The following is a 20,624-nucleotide window of genomic DNA, read 5'->3' as shown; positions in this document are numbered from 1 at the left end:
GAAGATTTCTGTACTGGGTAGCCAGAACATTTTTCTGGCTTCATAATGCATTATGTTGCCATTTTCTTTAATAGGGAATTGATCAATTAATTAAATCATAAAATGTATGCCTTTAGCCTGTTGCCTTTTCTTTAACCAAGTTTTCAGGTCAACACTACCTACACCCCTGGGATCCGTCCAGAGTGGAGGTTGGGGATGGGACCCAGGAATGACTGAGAGCCTCTACAACCCTTGCTGGGGCAACGTTATCCCCAGTGCCCACTGCGCCCAGGGTGAATGCTGCCCCCTCTCCATTTTCTCTTGTTGTAGGATGAGAAGCCAGGTAGGAAAAGTTCCTGAAAGATCCGCCCAGGTGATCCAAGGTGCCTACTCCAAAGTTTTACCTATCACTTTCTTGCTTCCAGTTCTCAGAACCCCTCCTCTACTGCAACCTCCCTCGGCCCCCACCCCCACCCCTCCCAGTTCATCACGTCTGTTCCTCTCTGTCCATCTCATCTTCCACTCCTTACCACCCCGCCCCAGTGCCTTCCCTCTCCCTGTACGGCCCCTTCGGCATGCCCCCTCCGGCACCTTCCCGGGTCTTCCGAGATTCAGGGAGGGCCGAGCCAAGCCAGCTACATTAGAGACAGACAGTCCTAGTCCCCCACCAGCCCCGCCCCGGCCCCGGCCCTCTCGGCCCCCTGGGGATGCCGGGGCAGCAGCAGCTCGGGGTGTTGACCGGAGCAGCCCCAGGCGGAAACTGAAACCGGGGGAGGAGGGGCGGGCTGGGGCACAGCTGGGGCCGGGGAGCTGGGGCGGGGGCTCCCGCTCCTCCCCGAGCCTGAGGCCCGGGATAGTGGTTGGTGCCGGCGCCCTGCACCGCAGGCTGGTCCCGCCCCATCCCGCGCCCGGAGCTCCGCGGCCGCTCGGGATGCCCTCCGTGCTGCCCCTGCCTGCCCGGCCCCCTCAGCCTCTCCCTCCTCACCTCCCCGGGGGCGGGGAGTATGCAGCCAGCCTGCCGAACGGACGCAGCCCCGCGGGGCCGGACTCGGGGGGCCGCCAGGTAAGATTGGGACACAGAGGCGTCCTCCCCCCATCCTCGCGCCTCTCAGCATTGGGAAGATGGGGAGCGAGTCTCCTCCAGCCCCATCGTGTTTGGAGGAGGGGAGGGGGGTCCGGAGGACGGCAAGATCTGGGGCCCAGAGTACCCAGAGAATGTCTTCTTTGAACCTTAGCATCCCATCCCCAGGGGCTCTGAGACGAGGCGCGAGGTTCGCAGAAAGGGACCCCAGGGGGCTGGTGCCCAGAGGAGCAGGAAGCCTTGAGATACCCTCCCCAGGGGAGGGGTGGAAAGGGAAGGAAGGAATGGGATCCCTTAGGATGGACTGGCAGTATTTGTCTTTCCTGGGCAGTAGTAGCAGGATGAGAGGTGGGGGACAGAATCCTAACCCAGCCCTGGGGAAGGTGTCACTAGGGACGCTGCCAATAACATCCACCTTTGCCAGCTCCTAGGAGTTAAAAACCTGCTCCGTTTGTGGCTTACCCCATACCGACCTGGAGAAGATCTAAGCCCCCTTGTTGAGTTCCTTCCCCAGCTACATTTGAAAGGGAAGGAGAGGCAGTGGTGGAGACTGAGACCCAGGACGCACTCCCATTGCTGACTCAATGGGGTAAATTTCTTATCTGATCAGGCTTCGGTTCCACAAAATCCGAAATGGGAATTCCAAAATGGGCACAGGACCATTGTTGGCCAAAGGAATTGTTCCTATGCTTCCCTCCACCCTCTCCCCATCCCTAACATTAGTTGGCAGGCAGACCAACAAGACAAAGATTGTCTACCACTCCTGCCAATAATAATGAACATTTCCATAGCCTCTAAAACTGTCCTATGAGAAATTAATTATCTGTACTTTATAGAAGATACCCAAGGAGGGTAAGTAGCCAAGTTCACGCAAGGAGAGGGAGCAAAGCGGATACTCCAGCTCAGGTCTCCAGATGGATAGTGCAGCCTCTCCCCAAAGAGATCCCTGGAATAGGCTTCTCAAGGGACTGTAGCCCCCAAAGAAGGCCTGGACCTGAAGGGAAGTGAAATGAAGCAGAGGACATGGATCTCCCCATTATCCCTTTCCATCCTGATCCTCCTTTCTGTCTACTCTGCTCATTCTTCCCTTGATGCCTTTGAAAACAGTCCTATCTCACCCCCTCCAGGAAGCCCCCTCAGACTAAGGCCAAAGCCTTTTAGGACTTCTCCTTTCCCATCCTTTCTTGGCTTATGAAATCACCCGGGGCCGTACTGCCTGACCTGTAACACTAATAGCTTCTCCAAAACTGGGGCTTGATTTCTTCTTTCCTTTGTCTCCCCTCTCCCAGCTTCCTACAGTCTCCATCATAGGACAAGGGACTCACCAGGCTTACAATATTTAGCCTAAATATGTGTTATGTATTTAATTTATTTGAATATATAATATTGTAATATTTAGCCTATTATAACATAATGGGTCAATAAATGTTGTCGATAAATGTCTTCCTCACTGTCTGTTTAACATTGCTGCAGGGAAGTTTGTGTATATTCCAGTACAATCAATTAACTGTGTATGTGCATCAAAGTACATCAGAACATGAAGATATATACTGTGTGTGTCTATGTTTGTGTCCTGTGTGTATATCCCATTGTCCTTGTTGTATATGGGTGTCCATGCATGTATATCTAAGTATGCGTTTATGTGTTTTTATGTCTGTATGGAGGAGGCTACACAGTAGAGTGGAAAGAGGAAGAGGATGCGGAGTAACAAATTACATTTATATAGCACTATAAGGTTTGTAAGATCTTTTACATTAAATTTGTTTTTGTTGTTCAGTCATTTCAGTTGTATCCAATTCTCTGTGAGCCCATTTGGGGTTTTCTTGGCAAAGATACTGGAATGGTTTATCATTTCCTTGTCCAGCTCATTTCACGGATGAGGAAACTGAGGCAAACGGTTAAATGACTTGATCAGGTCATACAATTAGTAAGTATCTGAGGCCAGATTTGAACTATGGTCTTCCTCACTCCAGACCCAGTGCTTTATCTGAGTCACCTAGCTGCCCCATGTTAATTGTATGTATCATTTAATCCTCACAGTAATGGTGACAGGTAGGTATTATGATCCTTGTTTTGCAAATGGAGAAACTGAGGCTTAAAGAGATTGACTTTGGCAGCTAGTTTGAGGTGGGATTTGAGTCCATCTTCTAAAGCTAACAACACCATGTCTACAAATTCCCCGAGTAGATGGGAAGTCAGAAGAGCTGAGTTCTAATCCCTCCACTAGGTTCCTTGGATGGCCTTTGGCAAATCATTTCTCTAAGCCTCAGTTCTACCATCTGTGAAGTGAAGAGGCTGATCAGATATAATTCAGTGAACATTTACAATTCTCTAAAAGTTCTTTCCAAACACAAACAGGATGATTCTGTGTCCATTTGATTCTATGTTTGTGTTTATATACACGTAATATATATCATTATCATAAATGTGTGTATATACATATATATTCTATATTCTAAGCTAGAAGGGACGTTAGAGATCATCTAGTCCACCTACTTCATTTTATAGGTGAGGAAATTGAGGCTAAAAAGGTTGACCTTTACCATGGCCATACAATAAATGGGAGAACTGGGATTTAAGCCCGGGTGAATCCACATGTGTTTTCTTTTCTTTTCTTTTCTTTTTTTTTTTATAATTGGTAATCTTTTTTTTTTTTATTTTTTTATTTTTTAATGTTTAACAATCACTGCCATACAATTGTGATTTTATCCCCCCCACCTACCCCCCGCTCCCCCCTTCCCTCCCCACGACTGCATACAATTCTGTATAGATTCTACATATACTTTCCTATTGAGTATATTTTCACTATAGTCATGCTATGTAGTCAGACTAAGATAAATGAAAGAAATCGTATAACAAATCAGAACATGATACACAAACACATACACATACACAAACATGATCTGTTACATTATGTGAGTGACTTCCATATTTCTCTCTCTGAGTGTGGAAGGCATTTTGCCTTGAGAACCACCATTGGGATTTTTTTTTTTTTGTAAGAAGTTCTTGTGTTATTACAAAAATCTAAGTCTACCAGAAAAAACTCTCACACACTGTGGTCATTGCTGTGCATAAAGTTCTCCTGGTTCTGCTCCTTTCACTCAGCATCAGGTCATATAAGTCCTTCCAGGCCTCTCTGAAGTCTTCTTGTTCATCATTTCTTATGGCACAATAGTACTCCATTACATTCATATACCATAATTTATTCAGCCATTCCCCAATTGATGGACATCCCCTTGACTTCCAGTTTTTGGCAACTACATAGAGTGCTGCTATAAATATTTTTGTACATGTGGGACCCTTTCCCATTTTTATGATCTCTTGGGGATATAGTCCTAGTAGCGATATGGCTGGGTCAAAGGGTATGCACATTTTTGTAGCCCTTTGGGCATAGTTCCAAATTGCTCTCCAGAATGGTTGGATGCGCTCGCAGCTCCACCAACAATGAAATAGTGTTCCAACTCTCCCACATCCTCTCCAGCATTTATCATTTTCTTGTTCTGTCATGTTTGCCAATCTTATAGTTGTGATGTGGTACCTCAGAGTTGTTTTGATTTGCATCTCTCTAACCAATAGTGATTTAGAGCATTTTTTCATATGATTATAGATAGCTTTAATTTCTTCTTCTGAAAATTGCCTGTTCATATCCTTTGACCATTTATCAATTGGGGCACATGTGTTTTCTATAACACTGAGCTGGCTCTGTCTATGAGTGCTTTCAAGTATATGCCCGTGCATATCTGGGGCCCTGTGTAGATGTGTGTGAGCATGCATATATATAGGCCAGCCTGACAGGATGAGCCAGGATTGGGTAATAGAACAGATATACAAGACACAGGAGTCTTCTCAGCCACATGTCTGTGTGTGTGAGTAAGAAGAGGTTGGAGTGGAGGTAGCTGATTCAGGCCTATATCTCCCTCCTTATGAAACTGGGCCACCTCAGGGAAATTGGCTGGGGTGCCAGATGGGGTGGAGAGAAGGAATAAGACACATGCCCACACACCCAGGAAACCAGAGCAGCAGGGGGACTCCCATCCTGTGTGATGCCAGGCAGCTCACCCTGTCCCTATGCTGTGGCCTCATAAAGTGAGCCTTAAAAGGGCTGGGGTGTGGCTTGTCCTCCAGGAAGGGGACACTGTCCCCTGAGTTGGCTGGAGCTCTCCCTGTCACTGAGCCGTTGCCTCCTACCAGGAAAGAGCCTCTACCCCTTGACTTCCCTGATTTCCTTCAAGTCCCAGACAAAATCCCTTCTCATACAGGAAGCCTTTCATTTCCTGATTCCCCATAATCCTACTGCTATATTCCTGGTTTTTTCCAATTTATCTTGTCTACAGTTTATTTGTACACGTAGTTATGTTATTTCCCCTTAGTGCCTGGCCCATCAAAGGTGCTTAAGAGATAATCTGTTCACTGGCTGACTGAACCTCTTCAGTACAGCCAGGATATACCAATAATATTAAGAACTGTTCATATTTACCACAGAGGTTATGGTTCCAAAGTACCTCCCCATACACTCTCTCTTATGGAGCCCTTCCCCTTTGCACCCCTGTGTGGGAGGGAAGCAGAGCTGGAATTATGATTCCCCTTTTACAGAAGACAAAACTAAAGCCTAGAAAGTACAAGTCATATTCCCAAGGTCACACAGTAACTGGTAGTCATAGAATCTTCTAGTTAGAAGAGACTTGAGAGAGTCCTTCCAGCTCTAGAGAGTGACTTTAACCCCCCACTAAAGCAGGACTCCCCTCCACTTCAGCCCTGGCCAGCGTCATACAGACTCTACTCGAACACTCCAAAGACAGAGCATTCAGGAGGCAGCCAGTTCCCCTGTTGGGACATCTCTGAGGTTCAGAAATTCTTTGCATTGAGTCAGTTTGCTTTCTTCTAACTTAGCTTGGTTGTTCAGCCATTTCAATCATGTCTTACTCTTCACGATCCCATTTAGGGTTTTCTTGGCAAAGACATTGGAGTGGCTTGCCATTTCCTTCTCTAGCCCATTTTACAGATGAGGAAACTGAGGTAAAAAAGGTTTAAGTGACTTACCCAGGATCACACAGCTAGTAAGTATCTGAGGCTGGATTTCAACTGAGGGCTTCCTGATGCCAGGTACAGTACTCTATCCAATGCAGCACCTTGCTGCCTCTAGGACCACAGAATTAGAGCCAAAGGAACTTCAAAAGCCATTTAGTCCAACACCTTAATTTTAAGGATGAAGAAACTGAGAACCATATAGGTTACCAGACTTCCTCAAGATCACATAGATAATGAACACCCAAGGTAGAATTTGAACCAAAGTCCTCAGTTTCCAGAGCCAGAGCTTCCTTCATTATACTCTGCTCTTTCCCCTTTGGTTTTAATCCCTGGAGCTGGGAAGTGGGGATTATATTTTATTTGGGAAGTTAGGACATATCCCCACTTCCACACATTCTCCCTCATCCTCTCTTCTCCAGGCTGAACATCCCCAGTTTCTTCCACAGATTTGTGACATCGTTCCTTGTCACATTTTCCCCTCCTTCTCACCTTCCTCTGAATGTACCCCAGCTTGTCAGTCTTCCTTTGAAAATGTGACCTTCAGAAATGATCAGTCCTCCAGACGGCTTCTGACCAGGACCAGAAGTCAAAACAAGGTCTGCTGATGCCAAACTGCTCCTTCCACAGACTACCCTATCTCTTGTTGGGTACCTTGCTGGCCACTGGACATTATAGTCTGGCTGTGGAAATAGAAGACACATTCAGACAAAGACCATTAGAAACACCAGACCTTAAGGGGAGACATACAGATAATTAAGGGTGGATTGTATGAGGCAGACAGGAAGGAAGGATCCTTCTGAGGTAGATGGATCCAGGAAAGCTTTCTGGAGGGGATGGAGACTAACTGATTCTTAGAAAAAGAGTTGGGATAAAGGGATACTTCAGCCCCATAATTAAAGTCTAGAAGGCAGGAAAGTACATATTGGGAGCTAAGGACAAGAAGGTGACCTGGCCTGCTGGAACAAGTAGTCATAGGAACAGGTTTCCTGGGCACACACCTTTGTTACCCTCCACGGGAATCAACTTTTTTTCTCAACATTTTAGCTAAATTTGGGGTTGGAGGAATGGTTATCACAGTAGCTTACATACCTACCATACTTTGTGGTACACAGTGCTGTCCTCATGATAGCCTTGCATTGAAAGCAGGGTGGAAAGAACATTGAATTCACAGTCACAGGAACTAAATCTCTACCATGGCTCTGCCACATGCAATCTGTGTGATCTTGGGCAGGTCACTTCTCTAGACCTGTTTTTCTCTTGGGTTTGTATCCTCAAAATCAACAAGGCTATGTTGGTAGTACAAGTATCATCCCTACTGTACAGATATGAAACTGAGACTCAGGAAAGAGATATGAATTATCCAGAATGACACAGTAAGTGGTGGAACTTAGACTAGAAATCAGGTCTCCTTACTCTTAGCTCAGTCTTACTCATTTCCTTCTGAGGATAAGAGAGACTACTGGCTCCAATCTGAAGGGCATCTCCAAGGTAAGGGGCAAGTTGATGATCAGATTCCTTTTCCCATGCCTTGTGGTTCTCAAATTAGAAGTTTGGTTGAAAGAAAGAAATACTGAGGTGGTGCCAGGTGGCTCAAACAGGTCTAGGGAGGGGAGAGGAAACAACAACAGAGAGCAGTAGTCTTTGGGAGGCATGGGGTGAGGAAAAGCAATATTGGTGGGTGGCAAATGCCTGTGTTCACTGATCTTCATGTCTGTGCCAGGGGAAACCAAGGCTACCCACATCCAGAAAGATCTGCTATGCTCTAGGAGGAGCCCCATACCAGCTGACTGGCAATGCCATTTCCTTCTTTTTGCAGATCTTCCTCTTGGACATAGTACAAGTGAGGTTCCCAAAGGGGAGGAAGGATGTGAATAAATGTCCCCTGCCTTCCCTTTGGCACTCTATATATTGAGGATGTCGAGTATTGGCATCTTGTGATGGGTTTCCAGGTATGCAGAAATGTAGAGTCCTGGACTGGGGATCTAGAGACCTGGATTCAGGTCCCAACACTGGCACTGACTCACTGTGTAATCTTACACAGATCTTTACCCTTCTCTGGGTCTCATTTTCCCCACCTTTAAATTCTACGTTCTGTGTTCCAAAGACCCTCCCAGCTTTGACATTCTGTGTACTATTTTTGCCTCGTGGACACCTTTGACAATCTGGTAACACCTATAGATGCCTTCTCAGAATAATTTTTTTTAATGCATAAATATATAAGATTACAAAGAAAACCAATTCTATTGAAACATAACTATTAAGATATTAAAGTTCTAAGTTCACAAACTCCTTGAAATCTCTCCATGAATCTCAATGAACTCTAAGAACTCTCATTGCCAGCATTTTTTATTTTAAGGTCCATGCCAGCTCAGACATTCTGTGTTCAAAGGTCTCCTCCTTTTCATATATTGTGTGTTCAGAGGTCTTTTCCAGCTTTGAAGTTCTGTGTTTCTGTGACTTCTCTGGTGAAAGAGGTAAGCTATGAATCAGTCATATAGAACTTTTAATTTGGTTGTAGATGCAACTGGAGAGTGGACGAGATGGATGTGGCTCTTGTCTTTAAGTAGTATTGTAACTGCCATTGTGATGAAGCCCGGTTCACATTCAGTCACAGACTGTTAGACGTACCAGGAACCTTAGAGATCATCCAGTTCCACCACCTCTCCCCATTTTACAGATGAGGAAACTGAGGCCTGGGAAAAGGAAATAACTTGCCCAAGGTTACTCAAAGAGTCAACCAATCAGAAAGCATTTATTACAAAAACAAAAGTGAAAAGTCTATGCTCCTTGAGGAGCTCACAGTCTAATGAGGGAAACATGCAAACAATTACAAACAAACAAACTATATACAAGATCAACTGGAAATAATCAACAGAGGGAAGACACTAGAATTAAGGGGGATTGAGAAAGGCTTCCTGTAGAAAGTAGGATTTTAGCTGGTGCTTGAAGGAAGTCAAGGAAGCCAGGAAGTAAAGATGAGGGTGGAGAATAGTCCAGGCATGAGAGACAGCCAGAGAAAACACCTAGAGTCAAAAGATGGAGTATTTTGTAGGAGAAGCAACAAATTGGCCAGTATCACTTTATCGAGGAATATAGGGAGGTAGGAAGGGTGAAAAGTGTAAGAAGAATGGAAGATGAGGGAGGAGGACTCAGGTTATGATGGGCTTTGATTGACAGAGAATTTTATATTTGATCCTAGAGATGACAGGGAGCCACTGGAGTTTATTGAGTTGAGGGTGGCATGGAAGTGGGGGGGAGCGGGAGTGAGATAGCCAGATCTGCACTTTAGGAGAATCCATTTGACAGCTGAATGGAGGATGGATGGAGTTAGGAGAGACTTGTGTCAGGCAGACCAACAAGCAGGTTATTGCAATAGTCCAGGCATAAAGTGATAAGAACCTGCATCAGGGAGGTGGCGGTGTCAGAGGAGAAAGGGGTTTATTTAAGAAATGTTACAAAGGTAAAATGGATAGGTGTTTGGAACAGACTGGATATGGGGGGAGGAAGAGGAGGGGAGAGAAAGTGAAGAGTTCAGGATGACTCCTAGGTTGTGAGCCTAGGTGACTGGGAAGATGATGATGCCCTCAGTATTAAAAGGGAAGTTAGGAAGAGGGGCAGGTTTTAGGGGGAAAATAATGAGTTCAGCTTTGAACATGATGAGTTTAAGATGTCTGCCGGACATCCAGTTGGAAACGTCTAATAGACATTAGACATAATAGGCAGTTGGAGATGTGACTCTGGAAGTCAGCAGACAGGTTGGATTTGAGGATCATCAGCACAGAGATGATAATTGAGTCCCTGGGAGTTGATGAGATCACCAAGTGAAATGGTATACAGGGGAAGAGATCCCAGGACAGAACCCTACAGGACACCCATGATTAGTGGATGTGACCTGGATCAAGATCCAGGAGATTCAGAAGGAGTGGTCAGATAGGTGGGAGAAGAACCAGGAGAAAGTAGTATCCTAAAAATGAGGAGAGAAGAGAGTATCAAGGAGAAAAAGGTGATTGACTAAGGCTGAAAAGAGGTCAAGAAGGATGAGGATTTAGGAAAGGGCATTAGATTTGGCCATTAAAAGACTGTTAATAACTTTGGAGGAAGCGATTTCAGTTGAATGATGAGGTTAGAAGCCAGATTGTAGAACATTAAAAAGAGAGTGAAAGGGAAATAGAAACACCCAACTCTCTTGACAAAGATACTGGAGTGGTTTGCTGTTTCCTTTTCCAGCTCATGTTATAGATGAGGAAACTGAGGCAAACAGGGTTAAATGACTTGCTCAGGGTCGCACAATTAGAAAGTGGCAGAGGCCAGATCTGAACTCAGAAAGATGAGTCTTCCTGCCTTCAGGCTTGGTGCCCTATCTACTGTGCCACCTAGCTGCCACGGGGAAAGGGAATTGGAAACACCCATTATAGACAACCATTTAAAGAGTGTAGCCCAAAAGATCAGGAGAGAAATGGGATAATAGCTAGCAGGGATGGATGGATCCAGCGAGGATTTTTTGAAGATAGCAGAGACATGAGTGTGTTTGTAAACAGTAGGGAAGGAGCCAGCAGACAGTAAAAGATTGAAGACAAGTGAGAGAGTAGAGAAGATAGAGGGGGGCAATCTGCTAGAGTAGATGGGGTTACTTGCCTACGTAGTGAGTGGGCTTTGCCTTAACAAAGAAAGGAACCACCTCTTCATGTGAGATGGAAATGAAGGAGGAGATAGTGGCAGAAGGTATCTGGGGGAAATGAGATGAGGAGGAAGGGGGTAGAGGGACCACTTAGCAAATGGACTCAGTTTTTTAGTAAAATGTGGGGCAGTGTTCTGAGCTGAAAGGGTGGGAGACGGGAACCATGGGAGGTTTGAAGAAGGATGAAAAAAAGGTTTGGAAGAGTTGCTGGTGAGTGATAAAGTGAGTCAGGGAGATGTAAAAGAATTGCCTTACAGTAGTGAGAGCCTAGTTGAGGTTATATAAGAAATTTCTAGTGGGCTCAGTCAGCACAGTTTCGTGATTTTCTTCAGCTTTGTTTAGCAACGTGTCTAGGAACAAAGGCAGCACGTGGTGGGAATGAGCCAAAGCTAAGGTTTGACAGGGCAAGACCCAATGTATGGTAAGGCAGCAGCAGACTTAAGAAAAAAGGAAAGCATGTCACTGAGGAGTCAAGATGGGAAGAGAGGAGAGTGTAGCTAGTGCAGGAGTGATGGCCTGTATGAGAACTGAGGGGTCAAAGGATTGGCAGTGATAGCATAGACGAAGAATGGGGTTTGGGGTTGCGAAAGAGAAGGAGCAATGGAATGATAATAGATTGTGATCAAAGAAGAGAATTCAGAGTTCATGAACATGGAAGTGGTGCATTTGTGGGTGATGACAAGATCAAAGATATGACCATCTTTGTATGGACTGAGTTAGGATGGAGGAGTAGGTTATGTGAGATGAGGGACTCTGAGGTTAGGGTGTTTGTAGGTGTGATGAACTATCCTATATTATGAAAAGCTCTGAGATGAGAATGTTTGAAGGAGTATTAGTGTGTGCATCAAGGTCCCATATTATGAGGACAGGAGTTGAGGGGGAAAGAAAAATGAAAAGCCAAGCATTGAACTCATTGAGGAAAGATGGGGAATGTCTTAGGGGGTCAGTGGATGATGAGGTCAGAAGGTCATTAACCAGTTTTGATTAGGTGGTAGATATGGATTGAGTGAACCCCAAAGGAGGAAAGGTTACTGAATGATAGGAGGAGGAGGAGAAGGGTGTGGATGTGAACCTAGCAAAATTCTGCTGGGACTTTTTTCGTTTCTGATCACTGAGGAGCCCCTCAAAAGTTTATCACCACCCAGAAACAATACATAGACTGTCATCTCCATCCGTGTAGCTTCCAGACCACTGGCACAGTCTACAGTCCCAAGCCTTCCCTGGTTGAGCAAGGACCTATGCTTTCTCAGGGGCTTTTGAGATCTGTTTAGTTCCTTCTCTAGCAAGCAAAAAATTTTCATTCTTGTTCTTACACTATACCCTGATGGAGTGATGGCTTCCATGGACACCAACTAGTGTCCACATTTCCTTATTTTCCCCTTCCCTTTCTGTCTTTTCCGCTTCATTCCCACTTCTCCTCCTTTCTCTTTCCTCCTTTCCCACCTCTTCATTTCCATAATTATCCCCTTCTCTTCTTTCCCCTTCCCTCTTCTTTTCTCCATCCTCCTCTTCTCTCCTCCTTTCCCTCTACCATTTTCCTTTCCCTACTCTTTTTCTCATGCTTGCTCTTTCTTCCCTTTTCCCCTCCCCTCCTTCCTTTGTCCCAGCATTTCTTAAACCCCTTTGGAAGTATAGTGAAACCTATGCACTCCACCTCAGAATCATATTTTAAAATAGGTGAAAGTGCTAGATGGTGAATCTTTTCTCCTTGACTTAAGTTCAGTCAGAGAAAAGAAGGACAAAGAATATAGAATTTGCTGTAATTTCTCTTAAACACTCAAAGCTTTGGGTCCTTAATCTCAATAACACTAATTTAATGTCCTTGAATTTATTAGTATCTATGTGTTGCTACTAGATTGGAATATGCTAACTGCCAAAGATCATTCCTAATCATGATCTTAGTAACATCTTAGATGAAAGTCTGAACATAGCAAGAACTGGTTTTAAATCTAAATTTTAAAAATTAAAATTTTTTGTGGAAATAATGTAGCTATATACACAGAGAAAGCTGCGGAATAGAGACAGCTTTCTTGGAAATTCTTCAAATTACTATGACAATCAGATACTAGCCTCAGACTTGTAAATTTCTGTGAGTTTTATTTTATCTTGTATGTAAGTTATGGGTACAGTTAAAATAAGAGTTTTTATGTTTTAGTTGTTCTACTGATATTTTTTTTTTTGGCACTCCTGACTCAAAGATATACTTTTCATTAATATTCAAGTAGACTAATTTCTCCTTTACCATACTAGCAGAGTTCGTTACATATATACACACATACCTACATATCTATATATAGAGAGATAGATTTATATATCTATATCTATATATATCTATATCTCTATATCTAGATATAGAGATATAGATAGATAGATATACTGTAGTCCATTATCCCCTTAACTGTTAGTAGAAGATATCACAGTATCTCAGGGAAATTTTGGAGAGGAGGGAAATATCCCAAACTTCAGGGACTGATGTAGTGTATTTAATTCTGTCCATTAAATTCATATAAGGTACAAACAATTTCTAAAACATGTGACTTATAATTCTGACCTCAAAGCCCACTGCAAACTCATACTACAGTAGGTAAAAGTAATCACTATTTCTACTTGGCAACAAAATTGGAATCTCACAAGCAGAAGAATATGCTATATAAATTACAAGGCTAGGCTGATTTGAAATTATGTACAAAAAGGAAAAGGAAAATCTAGATCAAAAGGAGAAAGGACTGTGTCTTTGTGATAAGACCACTGAGAGTCACTGTACACCAATGTTTTGTTTTCAAAGATGAAAATCTTCAGTAAAAGTTGTTCTTTTTTTTTTTTTTTTTATTAATTTTTTTATTTTTTTTAATGTTTAACAATCACTGCCATACAATTGCGATTTTATCCCTCCCCACCCACCCCCCACTACCTCCCTCCCTCCCCACGACTGCATACAATTCTGTATAGATTCTACATAAACTTTCCTATTGAGTATATTTTCACTATCGTCATGCTGTGTAGTCAGACTAAGATAAATGAAAGAATCCGTATAACAAATCAGAACATGATACACAAACAGATACACATACACAAACATGATCTGCTACATTATGTGAGTGACTTCCATATTTCTCTCTCTGAGTGTGGAAGGCTTTTTGCCTTGAGGTCCACCATTGGGATTTTTTTTTTTTTTCAGAAGTTCTTGTGTTATTACAAAAATCTAAGTCTACCAGAAAAAACTCTCACACACTGTGGTTGTTGCTGTGCATAAAGTTCTCCTGGTTCTGCTCCTTTCACTCAGCATCAGGTCATATAAGTCCTTCCAGGCCTCTCTGAAGTCTTCTTGTTCATCATTTCTTATGGCACAATAGTACTCCATTACATTCATATACCATAATTTATTCAGCCATTCCCCAATTGATGGACATCCCCTTGACTTCCAGTTTTGGGCAACTACATAGAGTGCTGCTATAAATATTTTTGTACATGTGGGACCCTTTCCCATTTTTATGATCTCTTGGGGATATAGTCCTAGTAGCGATATTGCTGGGTCAAAGGGTATGCACATTTTTGTAGCCCTTTGGGCATAGTTCCAAATTGCTCTCCAGAATGGTTGGATGCGCTCACAGCTCCACCAACAATGAATTAGTGTTCCAACTCTCCCACATCCTCTCCAGCATTTATCATTTTCTTGTTCTGTCATGTTTGCCAATCTTATAGGTGTGATGTGGTACCTCAGAGTTGTTTTGATTTGCATCTCTCTAACCAATAGTGATTTAGAGCATTTTTTCATATGATTATAGATAGCTTTAATTTCTTCCTCTGAAAATTGCCTGTTCATATCCTTTGACCATTTATCAATTGGGGAATGACTTGTATGATTATACATTTGGGTCAGTTCTCTATATATTCTAGAAATGAGGCCTTTATCCCCGAGCTTAGCTGTAAAAATTTTTTCCCAATTTACTACATCCCTCCGGATTTTGGTTGCATTGGGTTTGGTTGTGCAAAAACTTCTCAGTTTAATGTACTCAAAGTTATCCATTTTGCATTTCATAATGCATTCTATCTCTTCTTTAGTAAAGAATTCTTCCCTTCTCCATAGATCTGATAAATACACTATTCCTTGCTTCTCCAGTTTATTCATGGTATCAATCTTTATACCTAAATCATGTACCCATTGGACTTTATTCTTGTGTATGGTGTCAGGTATGGGTCTATGCCTAATTTCCGCCACACTGTTATCCAGTTTTCCCAGCAATTTTTGTCAAACAATGAGTTCTTATCCCAGAAGCTGGGGTCCTTGGGTTTATCAAACAGAAGGTTGCTATATTCCTTGCCTACTGCATCTTGAGTGCCAAGTCTATTCCACTTGTCTACCTCTCTGTTTCTTAGCCAATACCAAGTGGTTTTGATAATTGCTGCTTTATAGTACAGTTTAAGGTCTGGTAGCGCTAGGCCACCTTCCCAAGCATTTCTTTTCATTAGTCCCTTTGATATTCTGGACCTTTTGTTTTTCCAAATGAATTTTGATATTATTTTATCCAGCTCTAGAAAGTAATTGTCTGATAGTTTAATTGGTATGGCACTAAATAAGTATATTAATTTGGGTAGAATTGTCATTTTTATTATATTAGCACGGCCTACCCATGAGCAACTAATGTTTTTCCACTTACTTAAATCTGACTTTATTTGTGCAAAAAGTGTCTTGTAATTGTGTTCATATAGTCCCTGGGTTTGTTTTGGCAGGTAGACTCCTAAGTATTTTATACTGTCTACCCTAACTTTAAATGGGATTTCTCTTTCTATCTCTTGCTGTTGAACTTTGTTGCTAATATATAGGAATGCAGAGGATTTGTGTGGGTTTATTTTGTACCCTGCAACTTTGCCAAAGTTGTTTATTAATTCAAGTAATTTTTTACTTGAATCTCTGGGATTCTCTAGGTAAATCATCATATCATCTGCAAAGAGTGATAACTTAGTTTCTTCTTTGGCTATTCTAATTCCTTGAATATCTTTATCTTGTCTAATTGCTACAGCTAACATTTCTAGTACCATATTGAATAATAGTGGTGATCATGGACAACCTTGTTTCACCCCTGATCTTATTGGGAATGCATCTAGCTTATCCCCATTGCATATAATGCTTGCTGAAGGTTTTAGATAGATACTGCTTATTATTTTATGGAAAGTTCCCTTTATTCCTACGTTCTCCAATGTTTTTAGTAGGAATGGATGTTGTATTTTGTCAAAAGCTTTTTCTGCATCTATTGAGATAATCATGTGGTTTTTGTTAGCTTTGTTGTTGATGTGGTCGATAATGCTAATAGTTTTCCTAATATTGAACCAGCCCTGTAGTCCTGGTATGAATCCTACCTGATCATAATGTATTAATCTCGTGATTAGATGCTGTATTCGTTTTGCTAAAATCTTATTTAAAATTTTTGCATCTATATTCATTAGGGAAATTGGTCTATAATTTTCTTTCTCTGTTTTGTCTCTTCCTGGTTTGGGTATCAAAACCATATTTGTATCATAGAAAGAATTTGGGAGGACTCCTTCTTCCCCAATTTTCAAGAATAGTGTATGTAGTATTGGAATTAACTGTTCTTTAAATGTTTGATAGAATTCACTTGTGAATCCATCTGGCCCTGGAGATTTTTTCCTAGGGAGTTCATTGATGGCTTGTTCAATTTCTTTTTCTGAGATGGGGTTGTTTAAGTATTCAACTTCCTCTTCTGTTAATCTGGGCAATTTGTATTTTTTAAAATATTCATCCATCTCGTTTAGATTATCGAATTTGTGGGCATAAAGTTGGGCAAAGTAGTTTCTAATTATTGTTTTAATTTCCTCCTCATTGGAGGTGAGTTCACCCCTTTCATTTTTAATGTTAGTAATTTGGTTTTCTTCTTTCTTTTTTTTGATCAGATTAACCAAAGGTTTATCAATTTTATTAGTTTTTTCATAAAACCAACTATTGGTTTTATTTATTAATTCAATAGTTTTCTTTATTTCAATTTTATTAATCTCTCCTTTGGTTTTCAGTATTTCTAATTTGGTATTTACTTGGGGATTTTCAATTTGTTCTTTTTCTAGCTTTTTCAACTGCAAGCCTAAGTCATTGATCTCCTCTTTCTCTATTTTATTTATGTAAGCATTCAGAGATATAAAACTTCCCCTAATAACTGCTTTTGCAGTGTCCCATAAGTTTTGGTACGTTGTCTCACTATTGTCATTCTCTTGAATGAAGTTGTTGATTGTTTCTATGATTTCTTCTTTAACCCAATCCTTCTTTAGAATTAGATTATTTAGTTTCCAATTGATTTTTGGTTTCTCTTTCCATGGCCTTTTATTACATGTAATTTTTAATGCATTATGATCTGAAAAGGATGCATTGATTATCTCTACCTTTCTGCACTGGATTGTGAGATTTTTATGTCCTAGTACATGGTCAATTTTTGTAAATGTTCCATGTACCGCTGAGAAAAAGGTATATTCCTTTCTATTCCCATTTAATTTTCTCCAAAGATCTATCATATCTACCTTATCCAGAGTTTTATTTACCTCCTTAACCTCTTTCTTGTTTATTTTAAGGTTGGATTTATCGAGTTCAGAGAGGGGGAGGTTGAGGTCCCCCACTAGTATAGTTTTGCTATCAATTTCTTCCTTCAACTCCCCCAACCTCTCCTCTAAGAATCTGGATGCTATACCACTTGGAGCATACATGTTTAGTAATGATATTGCTTCATTGTCTATGGTGCCTTTTAGTAGGATATAGTTTCCATCCTTATCCCTTTTGATTAGATCTATTTCTGCTTTTGCTTTGTCTGAGATTAGGATTGCTACTCCTGCCTTTCTTACATGAGCTGAAGCACAATATATTCTGCTCCATCCTTTGACCTTTATCCTATGTGTATCCCCCCGTTTCAAATGTGTTTCTTGTAAGCAGCATATTGTTGGATTATGGCTTTTAATCCATTCTGCTATCCGTCTCCGTTTTATGGGAGAGTTCATCCCATTCACATTCACAGTTATGATTACAATCTGTGTATTTCCCTCCAACCTCTTTCCCACCATTTGTGCTTTTAACTCTCCCGTCTCCCTTCCCCTCCTCAATAGTATTCACTTTTCTCCCCCTCCTCCTGCAGCCTTCCCCTCCTTCTTTTAGCCCCCCTCCCTTTTAGTCCCCTTTACTCTTATTGCTTCTTTCCTCCCTTTTAGCCACCCTCCCCTTTCTTCCCCCTTCCCCTCCTACTACCTATAGAGCTAGTTAGGATTATCTGCTTAAGGTTATTGTTCCCTCCTTTGAACAAATCAGATGAGAGTACCTCTCAAACAATGCTCATCTCCCTCCCCTCCTTCCCTCTACTATGGTTTTGTACTTCTTCCTGTGATATAATTTGCCATTTTCTGCTTCCCCCTTTCCACACCTCCTATTACATTCCCTTCTCATACTTAAATCATATTTTTGCCATGACATCATTTACTTTATGCCCGTTCCCTCTACATATATCCCTTTTATCATAATAGCTGCACAGTTCTCAAGATTAACAGGTATCATCTTCCCTTACAGGGAGGTAAACAGATTGCCCTAATTGAGTTGCAAGTTTTTGTTTTTGTTTTTTCCCCTCTGTTTACCTTTTTATGATTCTCTGGAGACCTGCATTTGAAGATCAAATTGTCTATTGAGTTCTGGTGTTTTGGTCAGGAAGCTCTGGAAATCCCTTATTTCGTTGAATGACTTTCTCCTTGCCTGAAATGTTATGCTGAACTTTGCTGGGTAGTTGATCCTCGGTTGGAGTCCCAACTCCTTTGCCTTACGGAATATTGGGTTCCAATTCTTTCGATCTTTTAATGTAGAAGCTGCAAGGTCCTGTGTGATCCTGACTGTGTGACCTTGATATTTAAATTGTTTCTTTCTGGCTGCTTGTAGTATTTTCTCCTTCACTTGATAGCTCTGGAATTTGGCAACTATATTTCTTGGGGTTTTGAGTTTGGGATCCCTTTCCGGTGGGGAACGGTGGATTCTTTCGATGACTATTTTGCCCTCTGAGTCTAGTACTTCTGGGCAGTTTTCCTTGATGATTTCCTGGAAGATATTGTCCAGACTCTTTTCTTCATCATGGGTTTCTGGCAGGCCAATAATTCTTAGATTTTCTCTCCTGGATCTATTTTCCAGGTCAGTTGTTTTTCCAATTAAATATTTTAGATTTTCTTCCATCTTTTCATTCTTTAGATTTTGTTTGACTGACTCTTGTTGCCTCATTGAGTCATTAGTTTCTACTTGCCCAATTCTAATCTTGATCGTATTGTTTTCTTCAGTTAGCTTTCGCATCTCCTTTTCCATCTGGCCAATTTTTCCCTTTAAGGAGCTATTTTCTCCATTTAATTTTTGTACTTCTTTTTCCATTCGACCAATTTTCCCAGTTAGGTTTTGGGTTTCCTTTTCCATCTGATCAATTTTCCCTATTAGGTTTTGAGTTTCCTTTTCCGTTTGATTAACTCTTCCTTTTAGGGAATTATTCTCTCCAGTTAATTTTTGAACTTCCTTTTCCATTTCTTCAATTTTCTTTTTCAGATTGATGTTCTCATCAGTGAATTCTTTTTTTATGGTTTTAAAATCATTGGCCAGTTTTTCTTTTATATCCTTCTTCAGACGTTCCAGGTAATCTAGTTGTGCTTGCGAGAAATTCATAGTCCCATCTGAGGTTTCAGATGGAAGTACAGTCTCAGCTCTGACCTCTTTGGTGTTTGTGTTTTGGTCCTTATCCCCATAGAAAGATTCTATGGTTTTTTCACTTTTCGTCTGCTTTTTCCGATTCATGATGTTGGCTGAGTGTTGTAGCTTTTGGTTCTTTCAGTCAGAAGATACAGATCTTTTAAGTTGAGTTGATGTTTGTCTAGGCTAAAAGCAGGCTTTTTTTTTTTGTTGTTGTTGTTGTTTCCCAGATCAACCCTGGGTTTAGCTTGATAGGTGTGTGGGAGGTGTGGTCTGGTCTCAGGCTATCTCCTCAGCTGGCCTGAGGCAAAGGCAAGGTCCGGGGGGGGGGGGGGGGGGGGGGGGGATGGTGATCCCAGCTTCCCTATTGTCTTCCCTTTTCCCCTGGAGGGCTGGGGCACGCCTAGAGGCTAATGCGTGTTCCCGCCCCTCCTGGGGCTCGTCTCCCGGGCTGAGGCTTGCTTGGGTCTCAGTGCGAATTTTTCTCTGCCCTGGGTCGTCTGTCCCTCCAGATAGCCTCCACCACGGTAGGAAGAATCCCCCTTTGCCACCTCTCCAGCCTCTGGTGTTACGAGACCACTCGCCCCTTTCTGCTGCTCCCACTGATCCAGGATCAATCTGGGGAAGAATTTTATGGTTCCCTCACGGTCATCGGGGGGGAGGGGAGAGCACTTACTGATCACTCCGGCATCCCAGCTTCTGGATGTTCAAGTAGTGACCCACTGAAGTCCCGTCTTTAGGCTGAAGATTTCAAAGGCTGTTGCGCTGATATCGTTGGCTCGGCCTGGCTTATCTCCTGCTCCGCTGGTCTCGCCCGCCACTCTCGGGCCCCTCGGGTCGCCTCCCAAAAGTTGTTCTTAAAAAATAGTTGAAAACGCTAAAATTCATTTAGAGGTTAGTGAAAATAAAGCTGCAATTTTTATCCTCATACCAGTCCTAGAAATCTATTTATGAATCACAGGATAAAACTCCTGCTGTATCCCTTATGTCCTCTCTCCCTCCCATGGTCCTCTATATTTCCTTTTTCCACTTCTTTGTTATTTCTTCTCTTACCTCCCTTTCCTTTTCTATCTTCTTTTCTTCTCTTTTTCTCATTTCTCCCTCCCTTTCCCTGTCCTCCTCTCTCCCTTTTTCCCTCTCTGATCAAGTAATTTCCA

At 42.2% G+C, this 20,624-nt stretch overlaps 1 pseudogene; it reads left to right on the top strand.

Moving 5' to 3' along the window:
- The first annotated feature begins 894 nt into the window (after positions 1 to 894).
- Positions 895 to 20,624, top strand: part of LOC140518134 (sodium-dependent lysophosphatidylcholine symporter 1-like) — a 61,629-nt pseudogene continuing 41,899 nt past the window's right edge.

Source organism: Notamacropus eugenii, chromosome 1, assembly GCF_028372415.1.
Source record: "Notamacropus eugenii isolate mMacEug1 chromosome 1, mMacEug1.pri_v2, whole genome shotgun sequence".
NCBI lineage: Eukaryota > Metazoa > Chordata > Mammalia > Diprotodontia > Macropodidae > Notamacropus > Notamacropus eugenii.
This window is presented reverse-complemented; position numbering and strand designations above follow the sequence as displayed.